This window comes from Rhinolophus sinicus, chromosome 15 (assembly GCF_057876585.1).
Source record: "Rhinolophus sinicus isolate RSI-liver-muscle chromosome 15, RSI-T2T, whole genome shotgun sequence".
Lineage (NCBI taxonomy): Eukaryota > Metazoa > Chordata > Mammalia > Chiroptera > Rhinolophidae > Rhinolophus > Rhinolophus sinicus.
Genome location: NC_142515.1, coordinates 94,043,568 through 94,070,379, shown reverse-complemented (window position 1 = coordinate 94,070,379; position 26,812 = coordinate 94,043,568). Strand labels below are relative to the sequence as shown.

The 26,812-nt window shown below is 37.5% G+C and overlaps 1 protein-coding gene across 6 annotated transcripts in view; it reads right to left on the bottom strand.

Moving 5' to 3' along the window:
- LOC109456203 (uncharacterized) overlaps positions 1–26,812 on the bottom strand; it is a 366,695-nt gene that overhangs the window by 332,613 nt on the left and 7,270 nt on the right. The gene's annotated exons all lie outside the window — the stretch shown is intronic.

Sequence of the window (26,812 nt, the reverse complement as noted above, 5' to 3'; positions counted from 1 at the left end):
CAGCCTCTTCAATAAACTGTGCTGGGAGAATTGGATAGCCACGTGCAAAAGAATGAAACTGGACTGCTCTCTGTCACAATGTACCAAAATTAATTCAAAATGGATCAAAGACTTAAGTATAAGACCTGACACAATAAACTGCATAGAAGAAAACACAGGTACTAAACTTATGGACCTTGGGTTCAAAGAGCATTTTATGAATTTGACTCCAAAGGCAAGGAAAGTAAAAGCGAAAATAAATGAATGGGACTATATCAAACTTAAAAGCTTCTGCAAGCAAAAGAAACCATCGACAAAATAAAGAGGCAACCAACTGAATGGGAGAAGATTTTTGCAAACAGTGCCTCCGATAAAGGGCTAATATCCAAAATATACAAGGAATTCATGCAACTCAACAACAAAAAAACAAACAACCCAATTGAAAAATGTGCAGAGGACCTGAAGAGACATTTCTCCAAAGAGGACATACAAATGGCAAATAGACCTATGAAAAAATGCTCAACATCACTAATCATCAGAGAAATGCAAATCAAAACCACAATGAGATATCACCTCACCCCAGTCAGAATGGCTATCATCAACAAGACAAATAGTAACAAGTGCTGGAGAGGCTGTGGAGAAAAAGCAACCCTCATACACTGTTGGTGGGAATGCAGACTGGTGCAGCTGCTATGGAAGGCAGTGTGGAGGTTCCTCAAAAAATTAAGAATAGAATTACTGTATGACCCAGCAATCCCTCTCCTGGGTATCTACCCAAAAAAATCTGAAAACATCTATCCATAAAGACACGCATGCTCCAATGTTCATTGCAGCTTTATTTATGGTGGCCAAGACATGGAAACAACCAAAATGTCCTTCGATAGATGAATGGATAAAGAAGTTGTGGTATATATACACAATGGAATACTATTTGGCGGTAAGAAAATATGAAATAGGACCACTTGTGATAACATGGATGGATCTTGAGAATATAATGCTAAGCGAAATAAGTCAGATAGAAAAAGCAGAGAACCATATGATTTCACTGATATGTGGTATATAAACCAAAAACAACAAAAGAACAAGACAAACAAATGAATGGACAAAAATTCATAGACACAAACAATAGTTTAGTGGTTACCAGAGGGTAAGGGGGGTGGGGGGTGGGAGATGAGGGTAAAGGAGAACAAACATGGTGATGGAAGGAGAACTGAGTCTGTGCGGTGAACACACAATGGGATTTATAGATGATGTAATACAGAATTGTACACCTGAAATCTATGTAACTTTACTAATAATTGTCACCCCAATAAACTTTAATTTAAAAAAAGAAAAAAAGAAAACTGGAGACTCAGTTTGTATATGTATTGTCCATGCCGGTAAAATATTGGTATTTAAAGCCTGGGTTTGGGGGTAGGAAAATGGAGGGATTGCATTGGAATTCAACTCAATTTGCCAGTGTTTATAAAATGTAAATGACACGCAAAGCACTGGTTACCTTGTGGAAAATTTAAGAAAATCTACAGCCAGCTCTCTGCTGTCTAGTTAGAGATATATATAAGGCTCAACAGAAAGCATTCAGAAGCAATGTGGAGATCAGGCAAGATGATATGTATACAAACAGCAAATTGGTCCTCCCTCATTCCTACCGAAATGATTATAGAGATTATTAAAAGATCTCCAGTGCTGCAGCTCAAATATGCCAGAAGTAATGAAGAAATCATTCATATATAGTGAGATGGGATTAAATGAAAAGAAAGAACCATCTACTACATGCTGTCTGCCCAGAAAGTCAGTGGAAGAGAAATCAGCAAAACTGCATTAAAATTTTAGGATGCAAATGAGTGAGGATTGGTTCTGATGGGCTGTGGGGTGATGTGCAGAGAGATGGAGTGAATTACCTTCAATATTCAGTATTCAGTATGATATTGAGTATCTGGGTGAAACATTTCCACTCTCCCAGCACTTCTGGGATGTTCTACCGAGCTGGAGCCACACAGAAGGTACACATGAGGGACAAGCATTAGGGGAACTATTCCACTGGGGATTCAGCACAGGGATGGAAGGTCCCTGCTGAGATGCCTTTGAGCCCTGGCTCAGGCTTCTAGATGCTGTACAAAAATGACTGGTGTTGAAGCAGGGCTGGAGTCCTGGCAGCAGGACCTGCAGCAAAGTGAACCAGAGAAAAAGAAAAGCTGACCTGTCCTTCCCCTAGACTGAAAGACTGAGAAAGAGACAAAGCTATCCATTCTTAGACAAAGGGTGCGCGCGCGCGCGCACACACACACACACCCACCCACCATGAAATCCTAACTCTATAGGCCACCCTAGAGCAAACCTGGGCCTCTCTTCTGAAGAGAGAATAAACAGAAAGTCATTGAAACCATCATTATTTCATAAGAAGAGGAACAAATGTCATCTTCTGAAATCCACAGTTATTATCAGAGACAGGAGCATTTTAAAGAAATTGTGTGATCTTTGCTCTCAGTTTCCAAGGGCACTGCAAATATGAGATTAAAGTGGGTGCTCATAAAAACATTATTTGAGATCAAGAGAGAGAGAATGGTGATGAAAATGACAATTTTTGAATTCAAAGATTCAATGTAACATGAGGTAGCTGAGTTAGATACTCCAGAACATCTAATCAGTGAAGTAGAAGACAAGCTTGAGAAAACACAAACCCAAAATAAAAATCAAGGAATAGATACTGTGAAGACTACAATCTCTGATGATAATGCAGTAAAATTAAACTATAACAAAAAAAATTCACACAAACAAAAATATTCTCAAATGTCTCTTGGATATAGAAGGCAATGTTCTAAATAATTCCGGGGTTGGTTAAAGAGATCAGACCACTATGACCGACTATTAAGATTATAACAACAATGAAAACACTATATACATCAACATTTATGGGATGCTGCTAAAGTCATCCTCAAATGTGTGTTCTTCCAAAATTTCAAAGAACAAATAATTCCCATGTGGTAGCAGCTATTCCAGAACGCAGCAAAGGATAGACTTCCCGATTTGTTTCATAAAGCTAACATACTCTGATATCCAGTTCTGAACATGACAGCACTGGAAAAAAAATTACAATAAATACAAGTGAATAATATTCAGCAATTATTCAAAAAAATACTAGCCCATAGTCAAGGAAGGCTCAACTAAAGAAATCAAGGCTCAAAAAATCGGAGAACCTATTCACATAAATCACATCAATAAAGCCAAAGAGAAAACTCATGACAGTCCAATTAGGGGGAAAAAAAAAAAAAAAAAAAAAGATTAGATAATATTCAATATCTGTCCCTGACACAAACTTTAAATAAAAAGGCATAGAAATATTCATTAACATTATACAAATATTTATCTCAAACGAACAGCCAATATCATACTTACATAAATGTACTGAGATATGTTGGGCATTTTTTAAAGAGAAACAATTTAAATAGTGTAATTTATAATACCATAAAATTACATTTTATGTATTTTATACACTGTATGTTAATACGCTCGCTATGCATTACTGTATTACTGTACTGGGTTAAAAGCCCCAAGCTATACAAACTTATTTAATGGGCATTTTAAGAAATTCCCAAGGTTTAATTTTGCTTTTACTTTTATTTTTGTCCTGTGCATTCGCCTTTAGCACTTAATGTCCCCGCCCCACTACAGGTGACTCCTCCAGCATTGTGGCTTCGTCCTAGGAATCCATGTGTTCATCTTTCACGGATTTCCCAGGAACCCTTCTACAATGGCTTAGCTCATAGCAGTAGTAGTGACCCTCTGTATTCACAAAATAGAAACCTTTAACCAAAACATTTCACAAAACTAGAGCATGACAGACACGCACCTCCTGGTGGTCTCTCATTTTACTTCAAGGGAGTACACGCTACAAGACCCCTTTTCACAAAATCTAATCAGGGCTAGGTTCTATCACGAGGGTGAGGCCATCATGGTGGGCTGACTGCCCTTACCAAAAAAGAAAGAGACACAGGATCTCTCGCTCCATGTGAGGACAGAGCAAGAAGGCAGCCATCTGCAAACTAGGAAGCAGGCCATCACTAGATACCAGATCTGCGGCACCTTGATCTTGGACTTCCCCACCTCCAGAACGGTGAGAAATAACAGTCTGTTGCGTAAGCCACCCAGTCTGTGGCATGTTGTTACAGCAGTCTGAATGGGCTAAGACAACACCTAACACACAGTAAGTGCTAAGTAAATGCCGACAGCAACGCTCATGTAAATGTCCTGCCTCTATATTCTAGCATCTGAGAGAATGTCTCCACGATCCACCAATTATGTCTCTTCCTGTACCTGCTTGGTTTGTCTCACCATCTCCATTTGTAGCTCCATTGCCAAAGGTCTGGTTTTACCTCTCCTCAATCTTTTTTGCACTGATGCCTGATTTGGTAGCCCATTTGATTCTTGATTCTTGCTTGCCTCTGGCAGGTGTCTCCTGACTCCAGGACCAGTGGCTGCAAGACTAGCTCTACACTATTCCCACTTTCACCCCCTGGCTCCTGAGACCTGAGCCTTAGTAAGACCCTACCTCCTAGGAGGCAGTTTAGGCAAAATATTTTGTACAAATTGTTACAATATTCATTTACCAGCAAAACATTAGAAAATGTAAATGTCCAACAATTGGTGAATGTATAAACAGGTCATGGAGCGTTTGCATGGTAGAATATTAATGCAGCCTATAAGAAATAAGTTTTAAAAATTTTTAACAAAATGAGAAAAATGTTTGTTACAGTCAGAGTATATTAAGAGTAGATTTGGGGGGAAGAGGGGTCACAAAGACCTGTGTGTAATTCTGGCTCCACCATTCACTCACTATGTGACATTCAGGAGGTTGTTTAACCTCTGTGAGCCTCAGTTTCCTCATCTGTTTAATGGGGATAGTAACAGCCCTCTTAGGGCCATTCTGATGATTAGATTAGATAATATATATAAAAACTTTAGCAATCAACATAGTCCAGTAAGAAACAACCTCAAATTCCCAGTGGCTTAAAAACAGCAAACGTTTACATCTAGCTCACATTGCAAGTCCATCAAGGGTTGCCTGGGGGCTGCGCTCCAAATCACCCTTGATCAGGCACTGAGGCTGACAGAGCCTCTGCTGTGTGGAACATCACCTGCCATCATGGCAGAGGGAAGGAACTTAGCAAATCACATATCTGATCTTAAGTTTCTGCCTGAAACATCTCATGGCTATGCCTGATTTCAAGGAGCAAAGAACTGCAATTCTATCCCATGTGCAAAAGGAGGAAAACCAGAAGTACAGGCAAATAACACAAATGACTATCACAAGTACCTATGGCAGTGTGGCACCTAGAGGGTTTCAATAATAAATGTATGTACATAACGCTATGCATGTTTACAGGTAAACATTTTAAATGCATGTGAGAACAAAATATGGTACCATTGTAACAGTAACGACTTTAAATGATCAGGTTATTGACGGTCCTTTTCTGCTTCTATACTTGTTCTGTAATTATTAGCAATAATCGCTCCTCGGATAAACCTCATTGGCTTGTTCTGTATTAATTTTACATAATGGGCCTATATTATTTTAATGAAGATAAATGGACGAGACTGATATTTATTACTGTTTATGTTTCGTTTTTTTCATCAAGTTTTAATGAATTTACAATTCATTCTTCCCTCTCCTTCTGTTTACCACAACTCTGGGAGGTCAGCTGTTTGGATGATGAAGTTCTCACCAGGGCATCACTAGTGGTGAAAAAAAGGACATACAAATTGTAGGCAGAAGAACAAAGAAGGATGTAAGCAGACTCTATGTAGATAGCACTCAGGATTCAAATGTTTGACTGATAGCAAATGACCAACTATGGAAGTCACAAACTACTTTAAGTGGCTTTGTCATAAGACACCACTAATGAGAATCTTGTGTAAGGAGCAGCCTTGTTCCAAATTGTTTGATCAAAGTTTGAAGTCCCCACAAAAATCTCATCTTATTTTTGTTCAATAAAATAAAAAAACATTACAGTCTTTGGCTAAAATATCCTTAAGAAGCATATTAAAAATTATAGCTTTTGTCATGGAAAAATGTAGCCAAATGTTTTTAAGAATTCCCCTAGGACTGAAGAAACTCAAAGCTTATATCTAATAAAACAGAAACTACTTTAAATGATATTGCAGATTTAATGTTCTCCATTAAATTTCTCCCCATTCAGCAAGGAAAACATTTTCTTTGTGTCTCCTTTTGTAGTGATCAGCCACTGACCTTGCACTCTAGTCTGACTTCCCGAAGAATTGTGACCCCAGAGTCTGGGGACAAGAGCTAGTTGCTTTGAGTCACAGCTGTCTGAGCCAAAGATGTCAGTTTTGTTCTGTTTTGTTTCTTACTGAGAACAGGGTTATTGGAAAGGGGACTCTGAGTTAAATGGTGCTTACAAACCAATCCAAGGCAGTATAATATTGCACCTGTACTAATGAAGAGGATATAGGCTAATAGCTTATTCGTCATCAAAAAACTTACTTTCATCAACTTAATGTCACGTAAAAAAAAAGTGGAGACTGCTTTGTACGAAAAGAGAATTTTAAAGCATAATAACAATGAAATGTGCAAACTTTAATTGGTTCAAATAAACCAAAGGTAAAAAATATCTGGGGAACAACTAGGTAAATTTGACTAAAGACTAGGTATTAAGCAATGTCACAGAATTGTTAATTTTATTAGTAGTGATAACAATATGTAATATGGTTAAGTAGGTAAACGTCATTATTTAGGGGTGAATGTCAAGATATCCATCATTTTTAAAAATTAAGAAAAAAATAGATAAAGCAAATATAGTAAAATGTTAATAGCTATTGAATATAGATAAAGAGTATTTAGTAGATTATTGTAACATTGTTTTCTACTTTTCACTATGCTTAAAACATCTTTCATTATAACAATTTTACATTTTCCAGCGGTAGGAACATGAGAACACATCAATAATATCAGAGGCCTTTAGAGCAGGAAAAAATATTAGAGAATATTTATTTCAACTCCCTCACTTTGGAGATGTGGAAATTGCTGCCTTGCATGATTGACAAGTTACCTAGAGCAACATAATTAGCTGGTGACGGAACCTAAAGGAGAAACCAGGTCTCCGGATTCCCAAGTACAAGCTTAAAATTGCATTACAGTGTTTAGATTCTGTCCCACCTACATGACGTGTAACTAAGCCAATAAGGGTGCCATTCCAGAGCCACCAAGTCCACCTCTTCTGGGCCATCTGCAGTGGCCTTGAGCACCATCCCCAAGCTGTCTCTGCCCATGTTACAGAATGGCAGGAGCTTTAGTAAGAAACACCATCTCTTTGCCAAGTCACACCTCGGATGCTGCTCCCACCAGCAGTTCACCAGTGAGAAACTAGTACAGTTCCCTCTTCCTTGCAACACTCATTTCTTCCACCTCTCACTGCTTAGGTTCTACCAGAGTGAAAGGAATTATTGTCATTTTTAACAAAGCAGATTTCCTTCAAAAATGCTTTACTCCCAAGAGATACATTAATTGAGCTATATTTGCATTTCTCTAATATAGTGATTCTACTTTTTATTTATTTATTTTTTTAGGATATGAATCTGTGAAATGTGTTGGCAATGAAGAAATGTCATGAATCAAATGGATGCTGTTGTGTGTTTTTTTGGTTTTGGTTTTTTTTAGCAGGAAGGAAATGCAAGCATTCAGACAGGTTATAAAAATTACAAAATGCCTAAAATTATAAAAACAAAATTGGTTACACAGTTCATACTGATAGAATTAAAAGTTGTAAATTCAGTTCTCATTTCTCATTCTAGATTTACAATATGGCCTTCCTGCCTGCCTGCCTGCCTGCCTGCCTGCATTCATTTTTATAGTGAGAGTTACTGAAGGTAAAATAGTTGAAAGATTACAGAAAATACTGCACTGAGAGAGAGATTGAGATACTAAAACATTACTTTTATTATGCCTTTACCACAAAACTTTCATCAGCCTAATGCTGTCTTTTGGCAAGGAATTTTAGCTTCCTTGTCTCAATTAGGGATTAGTTTCAGCTGTGGGATTTTTCCTACTTTCTAGTTAGATTTAGTTCCTGTCCTCAGACCTGTGACACCCAACAGGCAGCATATAATAAAGGAAAAAAGAAATCACCCTTTGTCTCAGAGCCATTCAACAATGATGAGGAGTCTTGCTCTGGACGGCTCTCTGAGATGATGGTCATCTTTCTGCTCTTTCCTGCTTTCACTGGCCTCTTGGGACTTCCTTCCTCAGCTGTCAGAACTTGCACCAGTTTCCAAACATCCATCTCCCGAACTTTTCCTGGTCCTAAACCCTCCTGAAAACTGTTCCACTGCTCCTTGTGCTCCAACATAACAATAACACATCATGGTTGAAAACAACCCCCATCCCCCAAATTCTAGAACTAAAAAATACAATAACCAAAATTAAGAATTTAAGTAGTTTGGAATTTATGCACTGTTTTACTATTATTTTAGTGGTTACCCTAGAAATTCACTAATTGAAGTGAATATGTTTAACAGTAGATTATACACAGTTGAAGAGAGATAATTAGTAAATAGCATTTGGGTCAGAAAATTCTATGAAAAAAAGCATCGAGTGACAAAAAGATGAAATAAAGAATAGTGGATGTTGGAAAGAGATAGTGGAAGAGATGTTGGAAATTCAGTAAATAGGTCTAATATACGAGTATAGTTGACTAATGTCCCAAAAAGAGAGAATGATGCTGACACAATTGAAAAGATAATGAATAGGAATTTTTCAAAACCAAGAAAGAGATCAATCTACAGATTTAAGAAGCTCAGTAACAACAAACATTTGTTTTCTTTTGGTATCTATGGGATGGGAATCTGGGTGTAGCTCAACTGGGAATAAATAAATAAAAAACCCAAACCTAGATGCATCACAGTAAAATTGCAGAAAACTAATGATAAAGAAAAAAATCTTGAAAGTAGCAAGAGGTGAAAACACAGACTGCCTTCAAAGGAGTTACAGAATATAAGCCTACTTCTCAGTAGCAATGTCAGAAATCAGAACACAGAACACCTGCAAAATACTGAAAGAAAATACCTCCCGACCTAGAATTTTATACTGACTGGAAATTCCATCAAGGACAAAGTTGCACTAATGACATTTTCAGATAAATAAAAAGGAGATTACTTGCCCCCAAAAGATCATACTAAAAGAAATCCTAAAGGAGGGTCTTTAGGCAGAAAGCAATCGCAAACAAAACATTGGAAATGCAGGAAAAAAGGAAGAACAACATGGATAAGGGCAAACCTAAATGAGCACTGATGATACAACAATAAGAATGTCTTGCGTGGATATTATATATATATTAATATAATTAAAATAAGTGGCAACGATGACATAAAAGTGAAGAAAGAATAAAAAAAAAAGCAAAGTGTTCTCAGGTCCTTTTATTGTTTCAGAGGAGGCTAAAACAATTAATATTAGCCTTTGATAGGTTAAGTACACCTGATGAATTTCTAGGGTATCTTTTGAAGGGTCACCAACCTGAGTGGCCCATGCAAGCTCTGGAATTTCAGTGTAAGAAAGCTTTTCATGACTCATTTTTGGTTGCCATTCTCTGGGATTATTAAAATGCCTCATAAGAGGGAAAGAATCAAAACCACCGAGGTCTCTCAAGATTCGAACTCAGGGAGCCCTGATGTGTTAGACCAACACAGAGGGAACTGCTTCTAAACTCATTCACATGGATCTTCGTAGCCCTCACTCAGTTCCTTGTTGGCTGCTGACGGGACGCCTGGCTCCGTTCCTTGCTCCACAACACGGCAGCCCAAGACAGAAGCCACGGTCATTTTGTGACTTAACTTCAGAAATGCCATGCCATCACTTACCATATTCCAGTCATTAGAAGTGAGTCCCTAGGCCCTTCCCACACTCAAGCGCAGGGGATGCCACAAGGGGATGACTCCCAGAAGGCAGAAATCATTGTGAACTTTTTTAGAGGCTTCTCACCACAGGGCTAGACCAATACGATCTCCGTACAGAAAGGACAGCAGCCTTTCTCTGTAGAGAATAGACTCTCAACAGTGACACCCTGTGACATCATGACACTGTGCAGCAGGGAAGATGATAATAATAGGAACCACTATTTATTGAACATTTACACCAAGCAAACATTGATCTAATCAATTTACAGTTTGTCGTGAAAAAGAAATGGATGCCTCCCCTCAAATTCGTATGTTTAAGCCTTAACCACCACTGTGATGGTATGAGGGGGTGGGGCCTTTGGGAGCTAATCAGATGTAGATGAGGTCAGGAGAGTGAAGTCCCCTTGATGATGAATTGGTATCTTATAAAAAGAGGAAGAGAGACCAGAGCTCTTCCTCTCCATCATGTGGGGAAGCAGCAAGTAGGAGGCTATCTACAAGCCAAGAGGGTTCTTACTAGACACCAGACCTGCTGGCACCTTACTCTTGGACTTCCCAGCCTCCTGAACTGTGAGAAATAAACGCCCGTTGGTTAAGCCTCCCAATCTATAGTATTTTGTTACAGCAGCCAGAGCAGGCTAAGTAAGATACATGTATTAACTTATTTAATCCTCACAATGACCTACAGAAGATGTGTTATTATCTATATTTCACCATTAAGGAAAATGAGGCATAGAGAGGTTACATAACTTGTCCAAGATCATAGAGCTAGTAAATGGAGGCGTTGGCATTCAAACCCAGGAAGTCTGGTCACAGAGCCCGTACCTTCCCCCACTATACTCCACTGAATGGAAAGCAGTGTGAGCACACTGAATGGACACTAATGTCCTCCCTTAAAACTGTGTAAACCCATGGGGTTTGGGAAAATTTGGAGTAGGGAATAAATACAAAGTTATCCAAATTCCTTCTAATATGGTAGGTGGGGGCTTGAATGTTAACCAGAAAAATAAAGAGACATGACTGTGTCTTTGCCTGGAAAAGAGCTATGAAGTGACTTGCTTAAGTTCACAAGCTAACTCTAGGGGTGTTTATCTTCTTTGGCTCGACTTTCAGATCCCTCTGCTTTGGGGTAATTGTGGTTTATCTCAGGGAGCAGGGAGCTTGAAAACTCCAGGAGAGGCCTCTATGGAACTCTGCAAAGATTAGCCCAAAGAAAGTCCTCAGAAGACAGCCAGCTTTCCTCAGTGGCTTTTGGTGGTCAGTTCTTCTCTTTCCCATAATCATTCTGAAAGTACATAATAGACAAAACTTGCCTTACATGAAAAACTGCCATAAAACCTGAGTTGGAACGAACTGATCTGAGTCAGATATAACCTAAAAACAAAGGAGATTTTTCAATTAGAGCCTCTGAATTTCTCCCTCTTCAAAGAACATTCTCTTGTAGATGCCTCTGCAGCTGCAGTCATGGTCTGTCTGTCAGCCACCACCCCTGTGTCTCCCTCACAGTACAAGCCATTTGCAGCAAGCATGGCATGGGATAAGCTTTCTTACAAAATGGGATTGGAACCTATTTGCATTTCTTCCTACAAATCTGGAAATTCCAAAATGTCTTAGATTAGTTTTGCTTTTACCTTTGAAATAGAGTCTGCTTCCTTTCCCAACTTCCTTAGTTCCATGTGGTCTTTCCTCAAGTGGAGGAGATTCTTAGTGGGTACATCCTCCACCCAGGATATGCACCCAGGAAACACTTGATGGGCGATACAGTGAAGGAAGGCTTTCTCTGAATGCTTTGTGTAAACCTAAGTTTTCGTTGGCCTAAAAGGAGAATGACTATTTCTATTTGAACTTGGCCTGGCATCCACACTTTCTGTTTCTCTGGTTTTGATACCGCTGCTCCTTCTGCCAATTTCTCATAATTCATCTGGAAGCCTGTGACAACTCAAAATGCCCTGATAGCCAAAGTAACTCCAGGGCGTGAGAGAGTAACTCTGTAAGCCCCAGTCAGCAACATCCAGGGACTTGAGGGTAGTTTAGATTGAAGCAAATGCCCCTTTTGGAATCACTGAGTATAGAGGAAAATAAATGGCAATGGGTAGATTTGTTTTTGGTGTCGATGATTATTTTGCTCCAGTATAAAGCAGACACTGTGACATCTAAAAGTGAGTGGGCAAAACTGTCAAGTGCAAAAGCAGAATCAGCAGATAAACTTACATTTGCACGTGATTCCAAATGCTAAGAACAGAGCCACCCCAAGTAGCTATCACATTAAAAAATGTATCCATGTGCCAGTGCCCCAAGACGTTCCTCTGCCAAACCCTCCCACTTTCCCAAACTCACTTTGATTGCTAGATGTGGATTGTCGTCACTGGGCTCCTTGTAATTTTCTCAGGCTGACACAGCAAACTGATTTGCTAGTTGCCAGTGCCTGTGTGAGGTGCCATTAGGCAGTGGTGGGATTCATGGTTTAACACTTAATCAGAGGCTTAAGTGCTTTTTGGTGTTAGTGAGACTTACCTTATTTGTAGCACTTTCCTAGGTGGGAGTGAAATGGCCTGCCTCATGTACAATATGTTCCAAGTAAATGCAGAATTTTCTGGACCTCCACTGACCAGTCATTGATAAAGGGCTACCTCTAAAACTCATTTTAGCAGTAAAAAGCTATAGGTGTTGTCAAGATCCAGGCAAACTCAATGCCAAAAATGCACTTATTTGTTGCCATCAAATTTCTCTTTAATGTCTATGATAACATGTTAATACAATTAACAGTCTACCTCCCTGGCCAGTCCATGACGTCCTGTGGGCAGCTATAACGTTATTCATCTTCATATTCCTAGCGTTGGCACTGTCTTTCATGTAGCAGGTATTCCACAAAATTCTGTGGAAAAGCCATCTTGAGCAACTATACCTTTCAATTATGAGTCCTATATTAAATATTTTAAATGATAGCTGCAATAGGCTAAGTAACTATTTCTAATAGAAAGAAACCTATTCAACTCCTGATCCCCTCTACATTCTCTCACACCACTGCTCTGGATGAGAATGTGAAAATGGGAAAAGCACCCTGCTTGTGTACTCAGTATTGAAAAATACTCCTCAGACTATCACCTTGACGTAGAGCTCTAAGCCAGACATTCCAAACGTTATTGGGGAAGTTTAAAAATATAGATTGACTCCAAAACTGCTCTCATACACACCGTGTCAAAGGTACACAGCCAGCCTGCCCTTGGAGGCAGAGCCTGGTAGAAGCCAGGACTGAAGGAATCACCCTTTTCCACTGGATCCAGCTCACTAGCTTCAGAAACTACATGAGTCAGTTCTTAGAGACTTTCTGGGAGGCACAGGCCAGAAGTGCCCTAAAAACAGCTAAAACCATTCTCCTCCGAAACTCTTTAGCCTGTGGGAGCATTTGCCAGCAAAGCTAGTACCTTCAGGTGTGCCTAATACAGACCAAGCCATAAAACAGAGATGAGCAAAATTTGTGTGCAAAGAACCAAATTGTAAGTATGTCTAGGCTTTGCTGGTGTGGACGGAAAAGGGGCCACATGTTAAACCTGACAAGCTCAGGAGACTGAAAATAACGACATAGGATGGCATGAACATAAAAATTCCTAACCACCGTGTTTCTAATAAGCCTGGGTTTTATGTTTATTTTTGCTCCAAAAGACATATTAGAACAGATTGTCTGGCTAGGTCTTATTTTTGGGGAAACACGGTAAGGTGGGCCATGGTGGGAAGTCATATCTTTAGTCAGCAGCTTCCTTGACAAATATCAATCTCTACCTTAAGTGAGTCTGTCTATTGTCTTTTTGCATATAGGATAGCATGCCCTTGGAATGTCAGTAATCCCTTTTTCCCGGACCAGAGCAGGAAATTTCCTTATTATTCCTTCATTATTATTCTTGTCCTGATTACCATCTTTACGTGCTGTAAAAAGTGAACTATTAACTATCCTGTATCCACCTATGTGAAAGAAGCACCTGTCTCTCCAATTTACTTTTATCCAATCCCAGAGATTTCCCTACTTTGCTTTCTCCCTCTCCCTTAATCTACCGCCAATGGATTTCATGTAACCCTCCTCCTTTGAGTCTCCATATAAAATAAGCTGCAAACCGCCATTTTGCGGAGCATTTTCTCAGTCCGTTGACATTTTGCTTCCTGACAATTGTTTGTTTGGCTCAATTGTCAGTTTGGCTCAAATAAACTTATAAGCTTTCTCTTAGGCTGGATGTTTTTTCGTCGGCACTGGTCATGTGTATATCAGTTGCATATTCTTCTTTATTTTTTGTTGACAAACCTTAGCAATATAAAAAAACATTCTTAGCTGGAGGACATGCACAAAAAATGAGGTAGGGGAGCTGGAACCGGCCCACAGGGAATAGTTTACTAACCCTTGCAAACGATTGAGGTGATGGGATAGACATTATCATTATTCTTTCATTTTGATGATACCTCCAACCCAACAATAAGTTCATTTTATTTCAGACGTTTTCTTATTGAAAAGAGTGAAGATTTAAGTTTAGAAACACCTAGATTTTTTCCCTCTACGTCACTGTGTGATTTGGGCCAGCTCACTCGACTTCTCTAAGCTTCAGTTGCTTCATCTTAAATATGTGGGCAATAAATGAGTATCTTAGAGGGTTGTTCAAAGACACCAATGAGATAACGTATGTAAAAGTTTTTTGCAAACTACAAATTCCAAGTGTATTTTATTTTATTTTATTTTATTTTATTTTATTTATTTAAGGAGGGCACAGCTCACAGTGGCCCATGCAGGGATCAAACCAGCAACCTTGGTGTTATTAGCACCACGTTCTAAGCAACTGAGCTAACCGGCCACCCCATATTTAAGTGTTAGCTATTATTAATCTTAATGTTATTGAACTCCTAGGAAATAGAATTATTCTGATGACATTATGATTTAGTTTGTATATATACTGTCCCAATGATAGAGTGTGGGAAAATCCCAAAGAAATATTTAGTTTGAACCATAAATTACTAGAAAGCCTCAAACTTTTCTTAGAAGCTAGTATTTTGTTTGCATGGGAAATTACTTATAAGGAAAAGAAATTGTGGTTTCCTAACTTTCTACATTCAAAGAAGAAAAACTACAAAAGAAAAAAAAAAATTGTAAAAAATATTTATAGAGATCCATTTTCAAATGCCAAAGATTTTATCCTTCTGAAGTTAAAGCAAGTGAAGACTAATTTCTTTCGAAAATGAGAAATTGAGATTTTGCTGAAAACTAATATATTTTGGTAAGGAAAAGAGGCATATTCAAATGCTATTGGCTGGTTGTGACCACAATGTTACCTTGTCTAATAAATACATTTAGGAATTGAACAGCTATTAAACGTCACCAAATTTTGGTGACAAACAAGACAATAAATGAATTTATATTTTTCCCATGAGACTTTTAAGGTATTTCTCAAAAAAAAAAAGTTATTTAAGAATGTCAACAAATGTGGTAAATGGTGATAAAAAATAGTACATCCACTTCCAAAATGTGTATAACTAATTATTTCTAAATCCTCAGTCTTTCTTTTTTAATTCTTAGCATCTGATATCAAGCCATACATTTCTTTTAAATAGCTTTGAAAATTTTGCCATTTCAGTCTCCTGGTTCTTGATTCTCTGGTTACTCCTCTTTGAAAACATGTGCATTTCCCAACATTTTTTCATTGACCCCAACTCTCAGGGCTGTTGTCCATCCTTCAGACAACAAAATTATTCATGCTAATAAACAGTTGTCTAATAGGCCCATTCCCATTATATTATAAGGTCTATGAGAACAGAAATTTTGTCTTGTCCCCTGCTAAATCCCTATGTAAGGAATATGGAACCTGGCTCACAGCACTAACTCCCAGTGCTTTAATCACCATTGTATTTCCGACATTCTATCTATAACTCTGCATTCTGCCACTAGCACACTAGCAAACTGAGTCAACAGATCCAGGCACACTTACCACTCAGCAGCCACCTCACAAATCTCTCCTCCTGACGCCCTTCTATTAATGGCACCAATGATTTTCTTAGTCTCTTACAGGTATCTTACTCCATCAAACAATTTAATTGCTAAGTAATTATCAATTCTGTCTCTTCCCCCCCCCCCCCTATTTTTGGCTTCTAACATGGGTAGAATGACAAATAACATTACATATAAACCAGGACAACGTTGAGAGTAGAAGGGAGTGCTAACCAGACGGGCCACCAAATAATAGCATAAACCTGGGCAGTCCTGAGAAAATGAAACATATAGTCACCTTAGCTATGGGCCAAGTACTATGCTAGAAATAACACATAACATAAAGGTATATACCATACAAATAGTTTGTCTCAGTGAAAGTAAGCCTTATTATGGGAGATAAAATAAACACAAATAACTATGAAATTAAGTACAAAGTGATAATTATCAACAAATAATATAAACAAAATTTTGGAAGTTTGAGAGAGGTTAATTTTAGCGGGGTGTACAGCAGGTCCTTGAAAAATGTTGTTTCGTTCAGTATAGTTTTGTTATAACTTTGATGGGGGGAAAAATAAATGATTCCCAGCCAGGGCCTCTGTGTGGAGTTTGCACCTTCTCCCCATGTCTCTGTGGGGTTTCTCCGGGTCCTCTGGTTGCCCCCCTCATCCCACAGAAGTGCACATTTAGGGGAACTGGGGTGTTTAAATTGTCCCCGTCTGAATCAGTGTGGGTGTGTGTGAATGCGCTTGTGATGGAAGGTTATCCTGTCCGGGGTGGGTTCCTACCTTGTGCTCTGAGCTGCCCGGAGAGACTCCGGCCACCCACAACTCTGAACTGGAATAAGCATTTTGAAAATAATTGCTTGACTTGTTTTTATTCATCTTTCTTAAATGTATGTATAGCTCACATTTATTTCAACGTTTAATATTAGAAGGACTCAGACATTTCACTCCTAGGTATACACCCAACCAAATGTACCAATAGACTGGTACAAGGATATAGACAGCAGTTTTATTCATTAAAGTAATTCTTATATCCATAAACAGGAGAGCTGATAAGCACTTTGTGGCATATTCATACATGGGTTATTCTAGAGATGTGCTGTCTAACACAGTAGCTACTAGCCACATGTGCCTATTTGAAATGAGATAAAATAAAAATTTCAAGTACTCAGTAGCCATATGTGGCGGGTGGCTACCATATTGGACAGCACACAAAATAAAAAGTTTCTATCATTACAGAGGTTTATTGGAAAGCACTGCTCTAGAACCTCGAGAAGAAATGAACTCGTACTACATGCAATAACAGGATGAATCTCCCAGGTAAGGTTGAATGATAGAAACTAGACACAAAAGAATATATACTTAGGATTCCAATCATATAAACATTTTTAAAAAATGGTCAAAATTAACCTATGGTCTTAGAAGTCAATATCGTAATTACCTTTGGAGAGGAAGGAGACAACGCAATCTTGTGCCATGTAACAACGGTTCGGTCAACAACAGACCACACATATCATGGTGGTCCCTTAAGATTATAATGGAGCTGAAAAAGTCCTATCACCTACCGTAGTAACATAGCAACTGTCTGAAGTCGTAAAGAAAAGCACTCCTGTTTTGTGCTGTCTCCGTCTACCCACAGTGAGGCTATCAGCTAGAAATGCCTGGGAGCTTCTCACAGGCTTCTCCCTTTCTAAACCAACGCTACAACTAGACCAACCCTTGTGTTTCTTATTACCATTACAAGATGCCCTTCGACAATAACCATTAGGAAACTTTAAAGAAAAAAAAGAGCATATTACTCACAGGCTCTGGGGCAGACGAGGCTCACCGGGTGCACACAGCCCAGCGGAGATTGGAGAAAGAAAGAGCACGCATGCATGTGCACATGCGCGCATGCACCGGCACCAGCATCTGCACCTGGGGGTCTGCTTTTATTGGGATGGGGGTGGGGCCTAGGGCTTCCAGGCCTCATTCTTTACCAGCAAACTTAAAACATAAGCTAGAATTTAAAGCGTGGAAAGAGAGAAAAACAAGTAGCCCAAATGGTCAGTTACCAAAATCAACCAAGATCTCTAAAACAAAGGAGCCTCACTCAGGGTAGAGAGGGGGCCTGGCTCTTTATCTAGTCCTCTGGCTGGCAATGTGATTATTCCAGATAGCCTTCGTGGAAGTGGACGATGCCTCTTTGAAGTGAATGCCTGAGGAACCAAAGCTTAAGTCAGGCACTGGCATTACAAAAAAGAGACGACCACTGTCAGGGCTTACACTACAGTTACATGTTTGTGAGGACACTGGTGTAAACAAACCTACTATGCTCTCAGTGGTATAAAAGTATAGCACTATAATTATAGTAGTAAGCTATGCCATCTAGATTTATGTAAGTGCATTCTATGGTCTTCACACAAAGATGAATCACCTAATGATGTATTTCTCAAAATATATCCCCGTTGTTAAGTGGCCATGACTGTAACTGAGAGTGGTCATGAAATGTCGTGCTGGAATTCTGGTAAAATTGTATTTCTTAATCAGGTAGTTTACTTGCTGAAAATCTATTTAGCTGTAGTGTACTTAAGATTCTACTGTTCGTTTTTCACATAGGTTATCCCTCAGTAAAATTTATACTTAAAAAATAAAGCTAATAAAAAAAGATAAATCAACATAAATTTCAGAAAGAGACCTGAAAAATCACTTCACAAAAAGATAGTTAAAAGACCAATAAACGTGAAAAATTTCTCAACTTCATTAGTAATCAGGAAACTGCAAACTAAAGCCACAATAAGTTATTTCTACATACACATGCCAAAATGGCTAAAATTAAGAAGACTGAGATAACAGAGACTCTTGTACCTCTGATAGGCGTGTAACTGGTACACCAACTTTGGAAAAGCATGTGTCAATCTCTACTAAAGTAGAATATTTAGAATTTATACTTTGCCCTATGATCCGGGCCTTCCATTTCTAGGAAATATAGCTAATGGAAATTCTGGCACATGTGCATCAAGAGACTTTTACATACTGTTCATAGCAACATTATCCACAATAGCTAAACACTGGACAAAGAAAAAAATAATAAATTCTCGTTTATTCATTGTGGGGGCGGAGCCCCAGAAAGAAGTTTCCAGGCTCTCGGCCTCACATAGAAAGGTGTTGGCTCAGGTAGTAAATGGCCAACTGTGATTGCATGGCCATCAGCTGTGGCTAGTTGGCCGTCAGCTGTAACCAGTGAGCCATTGGCCACTAATATAACTGCTGTGGCTACGCTAGGAGAGAGAGGGAGAAAAAAGAGGAAAGAGAAAGAATGGGGCTAGCAAGAAGATGGCGGCTGGGCTGGCAAGTGTGGATGGCGGTTTGCGGACAGTGTGGATCCAGCCTCCAGTGAGAGTATAGTGCCGCCAGAGAGAATATAGCGGTATGACTCCCCCATCTATGGCTCCGTGGGTGTTCCTTTTTGGCCTCACCATATCCTGCGTTCTTGTATGGGGAGCGGGACCAGAGACCCCGCAGGCCTCCCTGCACGACACATGGCGCAGCGAGCAGGGTCCCCCGCACGACATTCATACACTGAAATACTATAAAGCAATGCCAATAAATGATTTACATGATTTACAGGAAACAGTATGATTAAATCTTACTAATATAACCTTGAACTAAAGAAGCCAGGCATTGAGTATATACTGTTTAACTGATATAAAGTTCAAATATAGGCATAAGTATAAAATGAGACAAAAAGATAGTGGTTACCTTTAGGAAGAAGGTAATTTCCTATGAAAGAGGTTTCTGGGGAATTGGCAATGTTCTCATTCAAAACCTGGGCAGTTGTGATAATCCATCAAGCTGTACATTTACAACTGGTGCACTTTTATGCATATGTATTTTACTTCAATTTAAAAGTTTAAACAATAGATAATAGATGAGAATTATCAGGAAATAAAGAATTATATGAGTTTTCACATTGAAAGAACACAATGGAATCCAACAGAATAGAAACAAATGAACATTTTATGAAACTGCAGAACAAAAAGTTTAAAATAAAAGCCACTAGAGTGATAGATAAAAGCTTCCTTACAAGTAAGTGCCAATTAGATTGATAAAATTATCAGTAGCAAAAACAAAGAACAGCAGAAAAAGGATTAATCTTCTAAAAACTAAAGAGAAAATAATGTTAAAGTTGATTACCAATAAAACTGTCTTTCAAGAGTAAATATGAAATAAAGATGTTTTCAGGCATACACAGATTAAGGAAGTTTCATATCGCCTACAAATCTTTTGGGAGAGGACTATTAAAGATTATACTTTAACGAAAATAAATCTATAAATAAGGAGATTTTGGTCTTCTCACTCATCAATATGTTTCAGCTGTCTAAAACAGTGACTGCTACAGAGGGAGTGCTCAATAAACATTTATTGAATGAAGAAGAAAAGTCAACTCAGAGGAAAAGAACAGATGGCAACAAGCAAAGTGAGGAAAAATCAGAAAATATGCTGGTAAGCTTAATTATACCTATTAATTGTTAATTTTATATTTAATAGGTGGAATTCTAATTAGCAACAATGAGAGATTGGGAAGTATAGCTCAATGGGTAGATAAAGCCTGCTAAAGTGATTGATTTTAGGAGAATGAGAAACTCAGCATAACTTTAGCTTTTGCTTGAAAAATGTATTTTTAAATAGAAATAACAAAAATTTGATAATAACTACTAACATAATAATATATATATATTTTCAAATGAAAATTAGATGGAAGAACACAGAATAACTTTATCAATAAAGTAGAAAGAGGGAAAATGGGAGAGGAAGAGCAGACAAAAGTGGTGATAATCAGAAAGCAAAATAATATGATTGAAATAAATCCAATTTTGAAAACAGAGAAACAAATATAAATTATGATTATTGGATATAACAGTTTCTCCCTATAATTCTGACATGGGGTCGCTCTGTATTATTTCTTACAGCTGCATGTGATCTACAAATATCTAAAAATAAAAACTTTAATTAGAAAAACTAATTAGTTAAAGAAAAATCTTGATGAAATTAATGTATAGCTAGAACTTAATCATCTGTAATTATAATGCATGAGAATAGATGAAACCTACCTACTAAAATACAGAACTATCAAATTGCATTTAGAAGAAAATAAAGCTTTATAGAAACTACACAGAATAGAATAATCTTATAACAAAATGACCCAGAAAAGTTAAAAATAAAATGCTGGAAATAAATACGCTAAAATAAGGCTAATGTTCATTGGGCACAGGGACCCCTCTACACCTATTACTTCAAACCATTAATTGTCTTGTGAAAATTTTACCCAGCCTTACTAACATTAGATCTGCTTGATCTACTAGTTTCTGACATGTGAACTAAGCCTTCCACTATGATTATGGACATAACATGTTCTCCCTATAATTCTGACCGTTATTGCATTGTATATGTTGATGTTATAGCTATTGTAATGATACAATTCATGATTATTCATTTCATAATATTCAGCGTTGAGAGGCAGACCAAGCAAAAGTCCCTGACACATCATAATGTGATATTTCTTTATTTTTTTCTGTCTATAAGTAAATACCATTCCTTTATGTAAACAAAAGAAATTTTGAAAATTTAATAGGGAAAAGACACCTTTTATAATAGGAATAAGAACTATAAGGTATCTAAAAATAACTCTATCTGCAGTCATGCAAAATGCTTATGAAATATTGTTTAAATAGCATAGAAAAATATATTATGAGTAAAGGAGAAATATACCATTGTAGCTGAAGGGACTGTCACACAGAGGTTAATTCTCTACAGATTAACTTTGCAATTACAATTAAAATTCCAATAATATTTTTGTTGGAAACTGACAAACATTAAAATTCAAATGAGATTTCTAGCTTCTGGTAATGGTGTAGTATTTTTCTCATAGCAATCCTTCTGAACGTAATAATTATAAATACTGGAATATATATGTATATGAGGTCTGAGAATTAAGTTCACGAACTCATCCTAGAAAAAGTGCTACATACCTCATTGCTGAATATCACTATGGTAACCTTTGAAGTACTCCCCTTGGGAAGTGCCTACTCCACTGTTTAAAGCAATTTTGGAACTCTTTCTGGAATGAACATCAGAGCTGTCGGCGTATTACCCTTGATGTCCTGAATGTCATCAAAATGACTTCCCTTCAATATTTCCTTTATTTTTTTGGGGTAAAGAAAGAAGTCACTGGGGGCCAGAACAGGTGAGTAGGGAAGGTGTTCTAATACAGTTATTTGTTTACTGGCTAAAACTCCCTCACAGACAGTGCCATGTAAGCTGGTGCATTGTCGTGATGCAAGAGCCATGAATTGTTGGTAAAAAGTTCAGCTCGTCTAACTTTTTCATACGGCCTTTTCAGCACTTCCAAATAGTAAACTTGGTTAACTGTGTGTCCTGTTTGGTGTAAATTCATAATGCATAATCCCTTTGATATCAAAAAAGGTTAGCAACATCGTCGCAACAAGTTCGTGAACTTAATTGTCATACCTCATATATGTATGTATATATACACACCAGGGTGCCAAAAAAATGTATGCACATTTTAACAAAGGAAGACAAGTCATTTTTTTGGTACCCCTGCTCTACAGTGTGTATGTGCCTGTGTGTATGTGACTGACACATAGTTTATTCTCATTTGTGGTAATTATGTTCTATGAAGTCACTGCAAACACTGAATTAGCAAATACCGAACCATTGCTCCTACAGGAAATGTGGAGCTAAGTTTCTGAAATCTTCTGGTCACATTTTCATCAACTGATCAATATGTAACCTTGTTGTATGTGTATTTCTGCACAAAGACACTTTATTTAATATATATTATTGATTCATTAACATTGACCTCATGGCCCAACAGTTCTCATGGGGCCAAAGCTTATCGAGCATGTGTATTTTCTCCATAAACCACATCACAGCCTTCTTGAGCTTAGAAACACTAGACAGCACTTTTAACCTTATGCTTTGGGGTCATTTTAAACTATTGCATCACCAACAAAAAGCACAAATATGTGAAAATGTAGCCCAAAAGAGACCACAAAAGGGTACTTATTTAGAGTATGAGAGCTGAAAGAAGAAGGCAGACATCAACTGAGACTGTGCACGTAGAGCAACTTAACGTTTTTTGATGATCTATGCAAGAATGTGAATGACTGCAAAATGCAATGAACATTTATTTAAGGTTGATAAATTTTGGCAAGTAGATGTTTCCGCAAATCATGAGGATTGACAGTCTATATACACCCTATTTGAAAGACTATAAAGGGACCAAAAAAGGGCTGAAACTGGAAGAAAGTTCATCTTTGAAAGATGAAAAGTGCACCAGGTGAGATTGTGCATCTGTGCTGTTTTGCCTGGGGCACAGCCCAGTCATTGATATATAGGGTAACAGAAATCTCCAGTTTCATTTGCTTTAGGTGTCAGAGGACAGAATTCAAAGCTGGCTGAGCAGGTGACAAATGAAGAGGGGAAATCCCCAAGAGAACACAGCCACAAAGGGTAGGAGCACCAAAATCTGCATATAAAATCTGCTCAAATCCTTGGCTGAATGCTGAATTATTGGTATATAGGGGAGATTCCAGGGAACTCTGTGAAAAATGAAGATGGAAACTAAAATAGCTGAGAGGAAATTTCAGCTACTGCCCACTACAAGGGAGACATAGCTTAGAACTGGAGTCCTGGCAAGTTAATTATCTGCTGGAACAAAAACCAACACTCTTCACAAGAGTCCTTAAAAGTGTACCAACACAATGATCAGTATATAATAAAATTTACTGGACATATAAAGAAATATAACAATGTAATATTCAGAGGAGACAAGAAACGGTGGATAAAAACTAATCCCATATTGACCAAGGGTTGAAATTACCAGAAAAAAAAAATAAAACAGCTATTGTAAATATATTCAAGTTCATAAAGGAAAATATAATCACAATGATTGAATAGGTGAGAGAACTTAAAGAAATCAAGACTATTGGGGCGGTCGGTTAGCTCAGTTGGTTAGATCTCGATGCTCTTAACAACAAAGTTGCCGGTTTGATCCCCACATGGGCCACTGTGAGTTGCACCCTCCACAACTAGATTGAAACAACTACTTGACTTGGAGCTGATGGGTCCTGGAAAAACACACTTAGAATAAATAAAAGTTTAAAAAAAGAAAAGAAAAGAAATGAAGACTATAAAAATATATAAATGGGAACTTTAGAAATAAAAAAGTACACTCACAAATTAAAAATTGCTGGATGGTCTAACAGCATATTGGAGGTGGCAGAAAAGAAGAGTCAGTTAACTTGAAGATAGAGCAATAGAAAATTCCTAATCTGAAAAACAGAGAGAAAAGGATTAAAGAAAATTAATGCAGGCTTGGAGACGAGGGAAACACCACCAAGTGAAGTGTTCTAACATACCTGCAATTGGAATCTCAGAAAAGGAGAAGAGAGCATGATGTGAAAAAATTCCTTTGAAGAAATTTTCCCGAAGATAGTGAGAAACCTAAATTTACAGATCCAAGTAGATCAGCAGTGTAAATACAAACAAAACCATAACAAGACACATCATAATCAAGCTGCTGAAATCCACAAAGAAAGAGAAAATCTTAAAATCAGCTAGATAAAAAACTATACATTCTCTATAGTGAAAGAATGATATAAATTTGCCTGACTTCCTGGACACAATGAAAGTTGGAAGACAATAGAACATACATACTCTGGAAAATAATCTTGGTCTGTTACACATTTTACAATATTTGCTCCCAATTAGAGTCATAGTTTAACCTTGAGCTTTTGTCCCTTTTATCCCTATTATCATACTGAAAAGGATTGAATATTGATGTAGTTAAACGTATCAATTTTTCTCAAGAATTCTATTTATGTGTCTTATTTAAAAACATTTCCTAAATCCCAGTATGAAAATGTTCTCATGCATTTCTTTTTGTTTAAAATTTTATTTTTACATTATATCTTTATTCTAGCATTATTTATTTTTGTGTATAGAGTGAGATAGAGCTCTAATTTGATTTTACCTTTTCCATGTAGAGAGCCAAATGTCCAAGCACCAATAGGACTTTCATTTATCTTTCTTCAGTTAAATCCTTCTCATTGTTCAATCTTTTGTTTTGCTTAAACCCTGACCAATACAGGAAGTAACCAAATGAGTACCTCACCAAGAATTTAACCAAATGAGTATTTCACCAACAATCATTTTGGATATTTTAATTTCCCAAATGTTTCCATTATAATCATTGCCTTGACAAAATAAATAAATATTTAACGAATAAAAAAAAAAAAGAAAAACAAATAAAAAAGAAAAAAACAAAACATAGGGAAAAAAGCAAAAAGAAGACAAAATACAATCATTGCCTTGATTATTCATTTTGCTTTTTCTGTCATAGATGATAGTTACATAATTTCTTTATATGGGAACTAAGAAATGCAAATCTGGCTGTAAAGGAAGGCTAGGGTTCTTGCCTTGAAGTTAAGTTTACATAGCAAGTACAGTTTTAAATTTCATGCTTTGGGGGCAGCCATGAAAAGAAGGCTAATGGAGAGCAAACTTTTGACACTCGTCTAAGTATTTAGTGTGTTTCAAGTTAAAAATGTACTTGCTTTCTCATATTTGGAAACTCACTTGCCACTGAAAATATCAAACAGATGCTCAGAATCTTCAGCTTGCCTTTTTTCCCCAAAAATTTTCTGTTGATTATTTAACTCTTCTTTCTAAGAATTCCCCAATAACATATTGGTACTTCTGATAAAATCGATTGGCCTGCCTTCTGACTTTTTTTTTATGGGCTTGTTAGAACTTTGTTAACTGGATTCGTTTATTACTATAAGGGAGTAAACAATATTGATTAAGGTGGTTTCAGAAAGTGGGGGAAAAAACACAATAAAAATGGTTTTGTTTTACTTTTCCTGATGCTAGACAGAGGAACAAGACTATTTTATCAACTTCTCCTATGTCTCAATGAAGACAACAACACTGCATTAATGGCAATTAAGTTAACAAGACTCAATAAAAATTCTGAATATTGATCCAGAACTTATTCTTCAATAAGAGAGAAGAGATACTCTCCTTTTATGAAGACTTTAGAGTAAACCTACATTTCCTGCTAAATTGAAGTGAGAGGAAATTAAGGGACCTCTTGTTTTCAATACTTACTGTAAGATTTTCATTTTAAAATAATTTTAAAAATTAGTGCAGACTCTTATCTGCTTCGTATGGGTTAAATTCTGTCCTATCAGAAATTCTAAGTGTAGAAGTAAAATTACTAGGGTGGAGAGAAATAAGGAAGCTCCTCTAGGTTCTTTCATGACCAGTCTGACCATGGAGAAAAATCACTGGCCAGTAAAATCCTATAAAATATTCACACAATGTGGGCAGATTAGGTTCTTAGGTTGCCAAATAAATACATTCTTTTTGTTGATTACAGGGAATTTTTGTGGAGAGCTTCTCTCTTTATATAAATTCATGAAGAAAGGAACAAATGACAATTTTAATTTAAATTCCTGTGAAAGGAAGAAATGACAAATATCATAAAGGGCTGACATCCTTATTGTATGTGTTAATTTTGGTCCTCCAAGAAGCAGACACCAAGACATGATTAATTATACAAAATATGTATTGAGGGAAATTCCTGTGAAGAAAAAAGGGAGTTGGAGGAGAGCCTTCAGACTATGAGGTCATGTCAGAATCTTATGAAGCAGAGGGGAAGGAAGGAGGATTGGGAAAGAAAGTGTCAGACTGTTGTAATTATAAGAAAGTTTTTGCCAACTGATGGAGAGTCCTTGAGACAAAGTCTCCCAGAAATCCCAGTGATAACCAGCATGCATTAAAACCTCTGCCATGCTTAGCCACTGGTTGGGAGCAGCCTGTAGGAAGTGTGGCACAAGCACTCGGAAGTATCCAGAAGGACAAAATCTGGGCTGTCAGTCAGTTATGCTCAATT